Here is a 15,664-nt window from a genome sequence, read left to right on the forward strand (position 1 = left end):
GTTTACCAGGGTGGTGGCTGCGGTGAAGCGGGGTCCCAGGGTTGCTGCTGGAGCAGGCAGGAGTGTAACATTGCTGCAGGACGCAGGCTGGGACGAGGGGGTGTTCCAATGTGCGCCGCTGCGGGTGTCCGATGCTGCCGCTGCGGGTGTCCGATGCTGCTGCTGTGCTATGTTCCCGGTGTTGCTGTCACCGCGCTCTGTCCCTGGTGCTGCCGGGTGCTGCTGTCACGCTCTGTCCCACGATGCTTGCCGCCGCCGCCACCGCGCTCTGTCCCTGGTGCTGCCGGGTGCTGCTGTCACGCTCTGTCCCCCGATGCTTGCTGCCGTGCTCTGTCCCGTGCTGCGTGGGGGGGCTCTGCTGTTCCATCCATGCTTTCCTGCGCGTGTCTGGTAGATTCCTTCCGGGCAAATGGCCACCGGGACGCAGAGCATGCACAAATGGAGATCTCGGCATTGAAATCTCGGAAGAAAGCATGGATGGAACGGCCGAACCTCCCACGCAGCACAAGACAGAGCGCGGCGGCAAGCACCGGGGGACAGAGCGCGACAGCAAAACCCGGCAGCACCAGGGACAGAGCGTGGCGGCAAGCACCGGACACCTGCAGCGGCAGCACAGATAAGGTATATTCGCATTGTAAGACGCACCACTATTTTCCCCCCAAATTTGGGGGATAAAAGTGAGTCTTACAAAGCGAAAAATACGGTATATCCCCAGTCTGGTATGTATATGTCCATTATCCTGGTATACATATCCCCATCCTAGTATGTATGTTCCCCATCCTGGTTTATGTCCCCCATTCTGCCACTGTTCTTTAATGTGTAGAAAAATAAACCATTACACTCACCTCCCATCCATTCCCATGTTCTGCGGCGTCCTCTTTAGAAGCCGGCAGCTGTCTACAGCGTGCAAGTAAGATTATTAAGATAGAAAACAAGGTTCCAGAAACTCATAAAGAAAAACTTACAAAGACTCTCCTACTATTTACAAAACATTTATTTTAATACCATAAAAAGGGGCTAAAGAGTCTAATAGCCTTACAGAGAGGGGACGGGCAGTGGGCTAGCCCTATAGCAGTCTCACCCACTTTCCCTACATTGCTGCGGAGGATGGCACCCTAATATTGCGATGTGGCACCCCCACTCCTCGTCGGCTCTCCCTCTCTGACCCTATTATGCCCTAAATGTAAACACCAAAAATGTGTGATGTGGTGACAATATTTGTGAAAATAACAATAATACCAATGTATAAAAAATTAAATGTTCACGTCTCGAAAAAAATCCATCAATTAGATGGTTAAAGCATCAGTGGGGCACTTATGGTCACTCCTTCAAGATATATATATAAGCCAGATCAATTGACAAAATCATTTTATTAGAGTAGAAGCAAAATACACTACAATAGATGCAGACTTATAGTGACCAAACACCACCAGAAAATATCAGAAAAATATCTCAATATTATACCAGAAAAATATTCTGTTAGTATATGAGATGCAACTGCTGGTGGTCCTGGTGGCACGGGGGGGCTGAAAGGTTCCCTTTAAGGTTCTTTTCTTGCTTTTCTTTTTCCATATAGCTATAAGCCATTGCTGGTGTGATTATTGTTTCGTGGAATCTTAAAAACCTGAGATCCCCCCAAAAACGCATGAGAATCCTCAGACACTTAGGCCGGGTGCCCACGATCCGGATGGAGCAGTGCTTTGGACGCAGCATCTGTTCTCTGTGTCCAAAACGCTGCCTTCTTGAAATCCCCCCCACTATGGTGTCACATCAGGCCGCAGCCGGTTTGACACTGTATAAATACGCAGCGTCAAACACGAAACAGTTCCCGATCGTGGGCACAAACCCTCAAAATGGTTAAAACCTGCCATAGCTCTCTTGCAGGAGACATACCTCCCTGAGGCTGACTTCTATAAGACGTGAGACCTATGGGGGCAGTGTATTCGCCTCCTCTTCTGTTCTCAGAAAGGCGGGGTAGTGATCCTGATCAGCAAACATGTTACGCACCACCTCATTAGGAGGCAGACAGCGACGGCACACTCTTACAATTAATACTATCGTCACCTGGTGGTTTTTTCTCCTCTACAATATTTATGCCCCTAATGTTGGGAAGAAATCCTTCTTTAAACAATTAACAATTAGAAACTAGACTACTTCTTGACCCCCAACCCTAACAAAATTGTGGAGGGTGATTTTTAACTACGCAGTCTCGGTTCCCGAAGATAGGAAAAATACCACCGGCATTCCCCACCCAAGGACTCCTGTAGATTTCCCAATCCGAGCAATAGAGAATATACTTGCTTCTCCGATGCCAAGGACTCGTGGTCCTACATAGACTACATATTGATGTCTCCTTCCCTCCTACCTAAATTCATTACCATTAATATTAGCTTTGGCTATGTAAGCAGCCAGGATCTTCTGGTTTGGGGCTTCCTCTTCTCCAGACATGTTCTTGACAGAAGTATTATTACTGCATTCGGAAGGGATTAGGGAATCATGCTTTTTCACTTTGAAAAATGAGTGTCTAAACTTGTGTTACTGTGAGCTCTGGTCACCTGCTCGGAGCTCCACTCATGTTCTATATGGATTTTATTTCTCCTCAGAGATACTGGAGCAATTTTCCCAGAGTCAACAGGGATGAAGATAGTGGCCATAGTCTCTGAGCTACTAGGTAAGTGCTGTATATCTGGAGGTTATTAATAATTATTTACTACCATTCCTTAGTTTTATCTGTCTCTGGGAAAGTTGAAACCCACATTGCAGCTCTAACAGGTTGTCATTCACCTTTCTCAAGATCTGCCTAGTTCGCTACAACCTCTGTACATGGTACTAGTATTATTAGTATGTATATTATTATTTTTTATTATTATTTATTTCTATAGCACCATTGATTCCATGGTGCTGTACATGAGAAGGGGATACATACAAATTACAGATATCACTTACAGTAAACAAACTAACAATTACAGACTGATACAAAAGGGCGAGGACTAGTGTTGAGCGATGCCGTCCGATACTTGAAAGTATCGGTATCAGATTGTATCGGCCGATATCCGAAAAATATCGGATATCGCCGATACCGATACCCGATACCAATACAAGTCAATGGGACACAAATATCGGAATGTATCCTCGATGGATCCCAGGGTCTGAAGGAGAGGAAACTCTCCTTCAGGCCCTGGGATCCATATTTATGTGTAAAATAAAGAATAAAAATAAAAAAATAGGGATATACTCACCCTCGGACGCGCCCTGGTTCTAACTGCTGCAATCGGCAGCCCCCGTTCCTAAGAATGAGCGGGTGAAGGACCTTCGATGATGTTGCGGCTTGTGATTGGTCGCGTGACCGCTCATGTGACCGCTCACGCGACCAATCAGTGCGGGCTGTAAGCTTTCCTGAATAGGTGGGTTTTCAGGTTCCGTCTGAAGGATCCGAATGTTGTTGATAGTCGGACATGTTGGGGCAAAGAATTCCCGATGATGGGGGATATTTGGGAGAAGTCTTGGAGGCGGTTTGGTGAGGAGCAAATAAGTGTGGAGGAAAGAGGGAGGTCTTGGGAGGACCGGAGATTACGTGAAGGAAGATATCGAGAGATTAGTTTAGAGATATATGGAGGAGACAGGTTGTGGATGGCTTTCTAGGTTAGTATTACTAATTTGAAGTGGATACTCTGAGGGAATGGGAGCAAGTGAAGAGATTTGCAGAGGGGAGAAGCGGAGGATTAGGGAGAAGAGAGATGAATTAGTGGGGGAGCAGAGTTAAGGATGGACTGGAGAGGTGCAAGCATGTTAGCAGGGAGGCCACAGAAAAGGATGTTGCAGTAGTCAAGGCGGGTGATGATGAGGGCATGCAGAAGCATTTTAGTAAATTGACGGTTGAGGAAAGGACGGATTCTAGAGATATTTTTGAGCTGTAGGCGACAGGAGGTGGAAAGAGCTTGGATGTGGGGTTTGAAGGACAGGGCAGAATCAAGGGTTACTCCGAGGCAGCGAACACCCGGTAGGGGGGAAAGCATGATGTCGTTAATTGCTATAAATAGGTCAGGTAAGGAAGATCTATGAGATGGAGGAAAGATGATGAGTTCAGATTTGTCCACATTGAGTTTGAGGAAGAGAGAGGAGAAGAAGGAGGATATGGCTGATAGGCACTCTGGGATTCTGGACAGCAGAGAGGTGATGTCTGGGCCAGAGAGGTAGATCTAAGTGTCATCAGCATATAGATGGTACTGGAAGCCATGGGACTTTATGAGTTGTCCCAGGCCAAGTGTATAGATTGAGAAGAGTAGGGGTCCTATAACAGAGCCTTGGGGGATTCCAACAGAGAGAGGGTGGGATGAGGAGGTAGTGTGGGAGTGGGAGACGCTGAATGTGCGGTTGCAAAGGTATGAGGAGATCCAGGATAGGGCGAGGTCTTTGATGCCAAAGGAGGAGAGGATCTGTAGTAGGAGGCAGTGGTCAACTGTGTCAAAAGCAGAGGACAGGTCTAGAAGAAGAAGTACAGAGCATATAATGACATTATTATGTGAGCAGTCAATTAACCATCTGATTTTGTATTTCAGGTGCCGCTATCATGTACGTGCTGTACAGATTGATTCAGATCAGAACGGCACAGAGAACAAAAACTGAAGACATCGTACAAAAAATTATGCTGGCCGTCGGATGGTTGTCCTGTGTGGAAAAAATAATAACCACATATTTACCGGTTTGTAATATAGAGTTAGTCTGGAGCTTGAGGTGTATGGGTGCGAGCCCTCAGATGGCCACCATTGGGTGATATATTATAACTAGCTATTGAACCCGTTCTACGCCCGGGTGGCGAGCATTTATATTGGTATATTGTCTCCATCCTGTCATGCGCTGCTCCATCCTGCGTCCCCATCCTGTCATGTGCTGCTCCATCCTGCGTCCCCATCCTGTCATGCGCTGCTCCATCCTGCGTCCCCATCCTGTCATGTGCTGCTCCATCCTGCGTTCCCCTTCCTGTCATGCGCTGCTCCCATCCTGCGTCCCCATCCTGTCATGCGCTGCTCCCATCCTGCATCCCCATCCTGTGATGCGCTGCTCCCATCCTGTGATGCGCTGCTCCCATCCTGCGTCCCCATCCTGTCATGCGCTGCTCCATCCTGCGTCTCCATCCTGTCATGCGCTGCTCCATCCTGCGTCCCCATCCTGTCATGCGCTGCTCCATCCTGCGTCCCCATCCTTAGGTGCTGCTCCATCCTGCGTCCCCATCCTTATGTGCTGCTGCATCCTGCGTCCCCATCCTTATGTGCTGCTGCATCCTGCGTCCCCATCCTTATGTGCTGCTGCATCCTGCGTCCCCATCCTTATGTGCTGCTGCATCCTGCGTCCCCATCCTTATGTGCTGCTCCATCCTGCGTCCCCATCCTTATGTACTGCTGCATCCTGCGTCCCCATCCTTATGTTCATGCTGCATCCTGCGTCCCCATCCTTATGTTCATGCTGCATCCTGCGTCCCCATCCTTATGTGCTGCTCCATCCTGCGTCCCCATCCTTATGTGCTGCTCCATCCTGATGTGCTGCTCCATCCTGCGTCCCCATCCTTATGTGCTGCTGCATCCTGCGTCTCCATCCTTATGTGCTGCTCCCATCCTGCGTCCCCATCCTTATGTTCATGCTGCATCCTGCGTCCCCATCCTTATGTGCTGCTGCATCCTGCGTCCCCATCCTTATGTGCTGCTCCCATCCTGCGTCCCCATCCTTATGTTCATGCTGCATCCTGCGTCCCCATCCTTATGTGCTGCTGCATCCTGCGTCCCCATCCTTATGTTCATGCTGCATCCTGCGTCCCCATCCTTATGTTCATGCTGCATCCTGCGTCCCCATCCTTATGTTCATGCTGCATCCTGCGTCCCCATCCTTATGTGCTGCTCCATCCTGCGTCCCCTTCCTTATGTGCTGCTCCATCCTGCGTCCCCATCCTTATGTGCTGCTCCCATCCTGCGTCCTCATCCTTATGTGCTGCTCCATCATGCGTCCCCATCCTGTTATGTGCTGCTCCATCCTGCGTCCCCATCCTTATGTGCTGCTCCCATCCTGCGTCCCCATCCTTATGTGCTGCTCCATCCTGCGTCCCCATCCTTATGTGCTGCTCCATCCTGCGTCCCCATCCTTATGTGCTGCTCCATCCTGCGTCCCCATCCTTATGTGCTGCTCCATCCTGCGTCCCCATCCTTATGTGCTGCTCCATCCTGCGTCCCCATCCTTATGTGCTGCTCCATCCTGCGTCCCCATCCTTATGTGCTGCCCCATCCTGCGTCCCCATCCTGCGTCCCAATCCTTATGCGCTGCTCCATCCTGCGTCCCCATCCTGCGTCCCCATCCTGCGTCCCAATCCTTATGCGCTGCTCCATCCTGCGTCCCCATACTGCCTCTGACCCGCTCGGCGCCGAGTGCTGGGGGGCCTGAGCAGGCGGGGACACCGGCACGCAGTGGGGGTCAGGTGCCGGTATCGCCGCCAGCTCAGGCCCCCCAGCACTTCCTATACTCACCTGTCCGGCGTTCCAACGCTGAGCGCCGCCATCTTCCCGGTCTCCTGGCTGTGACTGTTCAGTCAGAGGGCGGCGCCGGCGCGCATTAAGCGCGTCACCGCGCCCTCTGAACTGAAGGTCACAGGCCGAAGACCAGGAAGATGGCGCCGCTCAGCGATGGAACGGGGACAGGTGAGTATAGAGGCCGATACTCACCCTCCTGGCGGTCCCTGCTTCTGCGGTGGAGATCGCGGTGTGCGTTCAGTGTGAACGCACACCGCGATCTCCCGGGAGCGTCGCTCTGTGAGGCCCAGACTGCGCCGGCGCTTGCGCAGTCTATAGAGGCTTCGGACAGAGTGACGCTCCCAGCGTTATATTATAGATTAGAGGGGGTGAATATGTGCACTCTTAGATATCTCATCCATCACATTCTCTGCTTTCCTCTAGGACTCCACTGTGAATGACTACATCACCATTGCTGCATTATTATGTGCAGCAGTCTACGCGATCTTCACAGAGCCGCCAGATATGGATACCATACATGGAAAATGTGTTCTTCTCACTAAGAAGATGGTGGCTTTGCTCCTGCTTTCAGCCACCATGAGCAGTATCCTTTACAAGTCACTATCTTATATGCTAGAATTAAAAGGGAATCTCCAGTAACATCTCAACAAATGCCTCCACAAAATAACAGTGCCCCTTACGCTATAACGGTGCCCTCGTTAGTTGGAGTGGAATATTATGCAGGAACTTAATCCTAAGGTCTGGTAGGTTTTAGGCTTAGGCTATGTGCACATGTTGCGGATTGTATGGGTTTTTGCCACGGCTTTTCGCCGCGAAAAGGCATACACAACACAACCCATTGAATTCAATGAGATTCCACAAGGCTGTGCTAACGCTATTTTTCCGAGGCAGAATCGCATCGCGGAAAAATACGCAGCATGCTCATTCTTTGTGCGGAATCGCGGCGATTCCGCACACATGGGAAGCGGATCATGTGCGGATGGTACCCAGGGTGGACGAGAGGAGACTCTCCTCCAGGCCCTTACAAAATGAATTAAAATAAAAAATAGATCCAGCCCAGGTCTTAGCGATGCTCCCGGCAGCTCCCATTCCCAGTGATGCCTTGCGACAATGACCTGTGAAGATGGTGGCCATTAGGGTGAGGATCAGCGGAGGTCTACAGTAGCTGCCGGGTTTATTCTATAAGCCAGAGGTGTCAAACTGCATTCCTCGAGGGCTGCAAACAGGTCATGTTTTCAGGATTTCCTTAGTATTGCACAGGTGATGGAATCATTCTGGGCAGGAGATTAAATTATCACCTGTGCAACACAAGGAAATCCTGAAAACATGACCTGTTTGCAGCCCTCGAGGAATGCAGTTTGACACCTCTGCTATAAGCTATGTAGTCAGAGGTGTTAGTGCCAGCATTCCTCCTCCTCTATGTCACTCACATTACCACTTCCACAGTCTTCAGGGCAGTTGAAATTTATCTATTATCGATCACCCATTAATCAGCGTCAGGTTATTTTCCTATATACGTCCTCCTTTCAGTGATGGTATTGAAAATTGTCAAAATCATCAAACGTTCCAGCAATTCCTGTATAGAGGTATGTATGTTCTACCAACCGGTGCAGAGCTCACTGGGGAAGAACAAAAAGGAGTCAGACATATTCTTCCCTCTTTTTTTCAGGAAATCAATATCATAATGGCAGTCTTGGATTTGCTGATGTTCTTCTGCTCTTGCATTGAAGGTATCCTGCTGTATGAGAATTTCCAGGTCAGTATAACAGATCCAGGTACAACGCTTCATCCTCCCACAAGTGTATACTGAATGATAATATGCTGTATATATATATATATATTCCCTCCTGCCCCTTGTGATGACAACCACTGCATCCTCCCCTCCATCAGAGCCATTTGTAAGTCAGAGACTATGGAGATTTATATATCGAACATGCCCCTTTATTTCTTTATAGGTTCTAACTATAAAATCAAGGAAGAGCCTGAAGGAAGATTGGATCATCTTGAGAGACCATCTCAATGAAACATCATCTCTACACAGAAAATCCGAGCCAAACCTTGAGATGGAACGGCATAGACGAGACCATCTGAAGGAAACATCATCTCTACACAGAATATCCGAGCCAAACCTTGAGATGGGACGGCATAGACGAGACCATCTGAAGGAAACATCATCTCTACACAGAATATCCGAGCCAAACCTTGAGATGTCACGGCATAGACGAGACCATCTGAAGGAAACATCATCTCTACACAGAATATCCGAGCCAAACCTTGAGATGGGACGGCATAGACGAGACCATCTGAAGGAAACATCATCTCTACAAAGAATATCCGAGCCAAACCTTGAGATGGGACGGCATAGACGAGACCATCTGAAGGAAACATCATCTCTACAAAGAATATCCGAGCCAAACCTTGAGATGGGACGGCATAGACGAGACCATCTGAAGGAAACATCATCTCTACAAAGAATATCCGAGCCAAACCTTGAGATGGGACGACATAGACGAGACCATCTGAAGGAAGCATCATCTCTACAAAGAATATCCGAGCCAAACCTTGAGATGGGACGGCATAGACGAGACCATCTGAAGGAAACATCATCTCTACAAAGAATATCCGAGCCAAACCTTGAGATGGGACGGCATAGACTCATCTCAAGCTCAATATCAGTGCACGGATGTCTACATGTATCCAATTCAGATTGTGACTCCACGCACATATGGGGCCAGGCGTGTATCGCCCATAGGAGCAGCCCACGCTGCTATAGAGCCCCTGGGACAGGGAGGCCTGGTGTGAACCGACATCGGACCCCTCCATGCCCCCACCACAATTTCAACAGTAGTGGCATCCTTAGGATAGAGATGAAAATAATCGGGCTTGATCAGAGCCACTAAAGGAGTCAATGAGCCCCGAGTCCGGAGAAGGATCCACCCCTGGCTGGACTATGGCAGGCCACACAGAGGATCCTCAGTGTCTGCTCTGTTAGTGCAGATGAGAGGAGGCTCAGCCCACCAGCTCCGGGCTCAGCAGAGCGGCTGCTTGTAACATGGCCACTGCTGGGTATATTAGTTCTTCGCTCTCCTCCTCCTGCCCTGCTATTACAGCAGGACAGCTGTGCAGACGTGCCCCGAAGGACGGGAGGCTGCACCAGAAAGAGGAGATGGAAGTACAAGCTGCTGGAAGAAGAAGCCGGCAAGTAAGGACCCCACTTCTGTCCAGGACAGCATGCATCATGTGCAATCATCTGCAGAGAAGGTATGTACATGTGTAATGTGTGTATGTGTAATGTTTCTATATGTGACATGTCTATGTGTTTGTGTACATATGTGTATGTGATGCACGTGTTTAGTACATACGTGTATTCATATATGGTCATATGTGGAATTTCGGCTTCATTAGGGGCTGACGTGCCATACGTGAACATACAGGGAATAAATATTTCCAAAGTGAACCTGATACCCGCTGTCCAAACTGTGGGCCGCATGTATTAGGCACCGGCTGTATGATCCCAGCCAGGTACGTCTGACTCTGAAATGGCGGCATTAGAGAGAAACATACGTTATTAGCATCTGAGAACCGAGCCGCGCTGTAAACTAGTCTGACAGGCAACGCCAGCTGCAGTGATTGACAAGTGTCTGCCTATACGAGCTCTCAGCCAGAGACCTGTCAGTCATGGGAAAAGCCACAATGGATCCACTGTCCGACTAGTCACCAGCACAGCTCCGTCCCCGACTGCTAATAAAGTGTCATTTTCTATGAAATGTCGCAGCGTTTCAGAGTCAGACACACCTGGCTGGGATCATACAGACGGTGCCCGATAACGTGCTGCCCGTGGATCGTGGGTATTAGTCGTCAGGTTCCCTTTAAAGCAGTTGTCCAAAATAATAAAAGCGCTGCACACCAGAAGTAATACATGTGCGGTACAGAGATTGTCTGGGCAAAAGGATCTAGTGCGGGCTAGATTATGTGCAGATAAAATAAATCATACTCGCCTGTGGTCACTCTTCTGGATCCAACACTGATTGATCTGTGGTCTGCGCAGCATCAATGTTGTCCCCACTCTACCAGGCACAAGACCACTGCAGCTTGTGATAGGCGGCAGCGGTCTGATGATACAGCTTGTGATAGGCAGCAGCGGTCTGATGATGAAGCTTGTGATAGGCAGCAGCGGTCTGATGATGCAGCTTGTGATAGGCAGCAGCGGTCTGATGATGCAGCTTGTGATAGGTGGCAGCGGTCTGATGATGAAGCTTGTGATAGGCAGCAGCGGTCTGATGATACAGCTTGTGATAGGCAGCAGCGGTCTGATGATGCAGCTTGTGATAGGCAGCAGCGGTCTGATGATGCAGCTTGTGATAGGCAGCAGCGGTCTGATGATGCAGCTTGTGATAGGCAGCAGCGGTCTGAGGAAGCAACTTGTGATAGGTGGCAGCGGTCTGATGATGAAGCTTGTGATAGGCGGCAGCGGTCTGATGATGAAGCTTGTGATAGGCGGCAGCGGTCTGGGGACTTGTACTGTATGCATCACAATCTGCAGCAGTTGTGTGTCTGGTGGAAAGATGATGCTGGTGCAGACCACAAGGCGACCTGCGATGGATCCGGGTGAGGGACAGCATGTGAGTATGATTTATTTTATCATTACTTTTACAGAACCTGGCCTCCAGGTTATTAGCGCATTTTGTCCGGACGGCCCTAGTAGTTAACTTCTAAATACTCATCTTTCTAGCTCCTGGCACTTCTAGTGTGGCATTCCCTGCCTGATGCTTCTGTATACAATGGCTGCCGATCTCTGACCTCATGGTCCATGCTGTATACCACTGACAAGCTGCCAAAACACGAAGCCATCTGCAGCCATGTAACTAGAGGCATCGGAGACGTGACACTGGAGCCACCGCGGAGCTAGAAGGATAATATGAAACAAAAGATTAGGAAAAATGGTTCTGTAGACATCTGGCCCCTTGTCTGCACCGATCAGACCTTGTTGGTATGTAGACATCTGGCCGCTTGTGTGCACCGATCAGACCTTGTTGGTATGTAGACATCTGGCCGCTTGTGTGCACCGATCAGACCTTGGTGGTATGTAGACATCTGGCCGCTTGTGTGCACCGATCAGACCTTGTTGGTATGTAGACATCTGGCCGCTTGTGTGCACCGATCAGACCTTGTTGGTATGTAGACATCTGGCCGCTTGTGTGCACCGATCAGACCTTGGTGGTATGTAGACATCTGGCCGCTTGTGTGCACCGATCAGACCTTGTTGGTATGTAGACATCTGGCCGCTTGTGTGCACCGATCAGACCTTGGTGGTATGTAGACATCTGGCCGCTTGTGTGCACCGATCAGACCTTGTTGGTATGTAGACATCTGGCCGCTTGTGTGCACCGATCAGACCTTGGTGGTATGGAGACATCTGGCCGCTTGTGTGCACCGATTAGACCTTGGTGGACAAGGAACGTAGATTCTCAGGCCATCTGAATGTAAACCACTGGTAGCAAAGACCATGGACAACTGGCTACAAGGTTTCTCAGTGCTACGTAGCATCACGGGTCATAAACACCCAGAGCGAGGCCCTGAACTATCTGTATGTTAGGATGCAATTTACAGCTCATTCATCAAGTCGTATGGCAGCAATAACTAAGACTTTCTCAGACGCCTGGCCCTCCAGACTGAACTGGGGTGGGGGGTTCGAACCACCGATGTCTGGCTAAAATTAATTACCTACTATTTCTCTATAGGTTCTAATTATAAAATCTAGGAAGAATCTAAAGGCAGATTGGATTATAACTCAGAAATGTGGAATGAGAGCCGGACCTCGAGATGAAGGTCCTGGACTGTGTGATCTCCATTCCCAGAACAGCTTTACAGATGTCCATCCATCAAGGTCAGTATATGAGATCCAGGTGCACATGTGGGGTCTCTGCTGCTTGATCCCCGCTCGTTACCGCAGACCACTCAGTCCTCCCCTCCTCCAGACACTGTTATGCGCTATAGATATTATAAATCTATCTATTTCCATTTTTACTGACATATTTCTCTTTTCTCAGCTTCTAACTAAGATTGGAAAATCTTGAAAAGATGCATCACCCAATAACACGAAGAAACAGAGGCCGACCTTGAGATATTGGGGTTTTAGGCTGTGTAACCTCCTGTCACAAGGAAGCTTAAATGATTACTATTTTGTGCATGTTGGGGCAGCACGGTGGCTCAGTGGTTAGCACTGTATGGTGGCTCAGTGGTTAGCACTGTATGGTGGGTCAGTGGTTAGCACTGTATGGTGGCTCAGTGGTTAGCACTGTATGGTGGCTCAGTGGTTAGCACTGTATGGTGGCGCAGTGGTTAGCACAGCAGCCTTGCAGCGCTGGAGTCCTGGGTTCAAACCCCACTAAGGACAACATCTGCAAAGAGTTTGTATGTTCTCTCCGTGTTTGCGTGGGTTTCCTCCGGGTTCTCCGGTTTCCTCCCACATTCCAAAGACATACTGATAGGGAATTTAGAATGTGTAAACTGTAAAGCGCTGCAGAATATGTTAGCGCTATATAAAAATAAAGATTATTATTAAGAATATGTTATATCAAATATATTGATATTCTTCCTACTTGTTTTTCCATTTTTTTTCTATCAAGCATCAGCATACTCTGATGTACGTAGCAGACAGTATAACTGTGGTAGGACAATAGATGGGGCAGGTACAAGCAGGGTGGCATTGGCTGCTTGATGACCAAGAGTAACATTTACACGCAGAACGGAAATCTGTGAGAAAACGGCCTGCAAACCATGCAGAGCTTTCTTCTGATTTTGCATTACCCAATCAATTACATTTTGAGTGAAGTCGGAAGCAAAATGTTGGTAAGTTGCGACGCCCCCACATTAAGGGCAATGGAGTACTCGGTACCGGGTCCTTCAGTTCCCTCGGCTGGGATGTCACGGTGGCCCGACCCGGACCGTGGCCCTATGAGGGGCGCCCAATAAATAGGGGAAAAGTTTGTAGATGATGGTAGTGTTCGTGACCCCACCTGTGGTATTCGGTCCGGATGACCGACGCTGCTTAGGGGTCCGCTGGGGTGATGGAATGGCAGCTAGATGGTATACCTTCCCACAGGTGAAGTATATCCCCAGGGCTTCCCAGAAGTGTAGATGGTGATGGTGGATGGTGCAAGGCGCGGTGAATAACGAGGACACAATGGGTGCAGTCTCTTTACCTTTACTGAAGGCTTCAGCATCCACAGTCCAGGGTGCCGGATGACAGAGTAGGCAGAGTCCGGCCGGTCTGATGGCAATTCCAGAGTCCCCTTATCCAGGTGGAAATCAGTAGCCTTCCCCTTGCGCACAGTAACGTAGTAGGTCCCTACGTGCATTAGCTCCCATAGGGTCCTCACTCTTGTTACTCTTCTCTCGGTCCCCCAGATGGATAGGACCAAGCCGTATGACGGTGGTGGCCTGAGGCTATTTTATAGGGACCCTAGCGTCGCCCCTCCTCCGCGTTGCCACCTTGTCTGCTTAGGTTCTTAGGTCTTAGGAGACTGTCCTGCCGGTCTCTGAAGTAAAGCGTAGAGTCTATTACTCCCTCGGTGTTCCGGCTACCGGATCTGCGCTCAGTGGGAGGCAGCCTGCTTCTAGCTGGTCTCCCACTGGTTTTGTGCTCCTGTTGCTACGACTTCTGTGCTCACTCACTACGGCACACTTCCTTTCTTGTCCTTTCTTAGGAGTCTGCCGCATGGGTTGCATGTGCAGCTCCGTGTCCTTCTTTCCTTCCTGGGCCGAGCCCAGTCTGCTCCTACTGACTATCTCCTTCTCCCTCCAGTCAGCTTCTCCTCCAACTCCAACTGACCTCATTTCCTAACCAAACCCCCAGTTTTACCCAAGTGTGAGGAGTGGCCTAATAGATAGAACCCTTAGCTCCCCCTGGTGACCGGCGTGTGAAGTGTGTGTGTGGCTGTGATACCTGGCAGGGAGAACTCCTTTGGTGCCATCATACGTAACATCGCTCCCCCTGGTGGAAGAACGACATTACTGAAACGACCAGGACTCTGGGGCGCTGCACTCTACCCCCCCTCTGGTAAATCCAGCACTCCCGGGCTGGGAAAAGAACACAACAATTACAGGTTAGCAAAAGACATGCAAAATTTTGGAATGCTTTAAACAAATAAATTAACAATGCTTCCCTTTATGGGAGGTGAGAACACTTGAACGTTGCAAACAAAGAAAACATATTCACATTATGCATATTATAAAAGAGAACAATTACTAACTTACTATGAAATGCAATTACCCATACAGGTATCCCATCTACTAAGTGCAAGTACCCTCAAAGGGTATACTATCATTAACCCTTAATGTGCAATTTTAACCTTTTTCTTTATTCTTCTTCTTAACATGCAGGACTATCTGTCTACCCCTAGGGGCCTACTGCATTTTTCCTTCCTAAAACCTTACTTTTATCTAAAGTACGTCATTAACATTCTATCACTATCTAGATACATATTATCAGCTATGTAAACATTATTAATGTGCAACGACTGAACATTCCCTTTAAGAGAGAAACTAGTCTTTTCTGAGGTAGTGCAAAAAATTAACAAGTCAATAATAAACTTTAAGACAAGAGAAACTTTCACGTCGTCATCAGGAACAGTTTCTTCACAAAGTCTTCTTACTTGTAAAACCAGTAGAGAGCACCCTTAAGAAGGTGCAAACTATTTACAGAGGACAGTTCGGGAACCATTCACCGTCCATGATTCCAATGTTCCTTTAAAACCATGATGACCTTTGGTGCAAAACTGGAACAAAATAGGGATCCCAGGTAAACTAATGGATCCCTTTAAGAATTAACCCTGAACGGGTTCAAAGCAGCAAAGTAAAAACAGTTAACTATGTACAGTTTTTCAGGTTTTCGAGGTTTATTCAGATGACGGGAGCGGTTTTATCTTACACACTACCCCTCTCGGCCAAGAAAGGGTAGAACCGAGGATCCTCACCGCGTGATCGTGAGCAGCGGGAGTCACTGTCGTGGTTCCCGCAACAGGTTCGGTTTGTTGATCCGTAGGTGCCGCTAGGAGATCTGCACAACACTGAACGTCTTGAGCCCACCAGGCATTTCCTCGTTGCCACCGGGTATAGGTCACAGCATCCCCGGGCCGCAGATCCCG

The sequence above is a fragment of the Ranitomeya imitator genome, chromosome 4 (genome assembly GCF_032444005.1).
Source record: "Ranitomeya imitator isolate aRanImi1 chromosome 4, aRanImi1.pri, whole genome shotgun sequence".
In the NCBI taxonomy this organism is placed as follows: domain Eukaryota; kingdom Metazoa; phylum Chordata; class Amphibia; order Anura; family Dendrobatidae; genus Ranitomeya; species Ranitomeya imitator.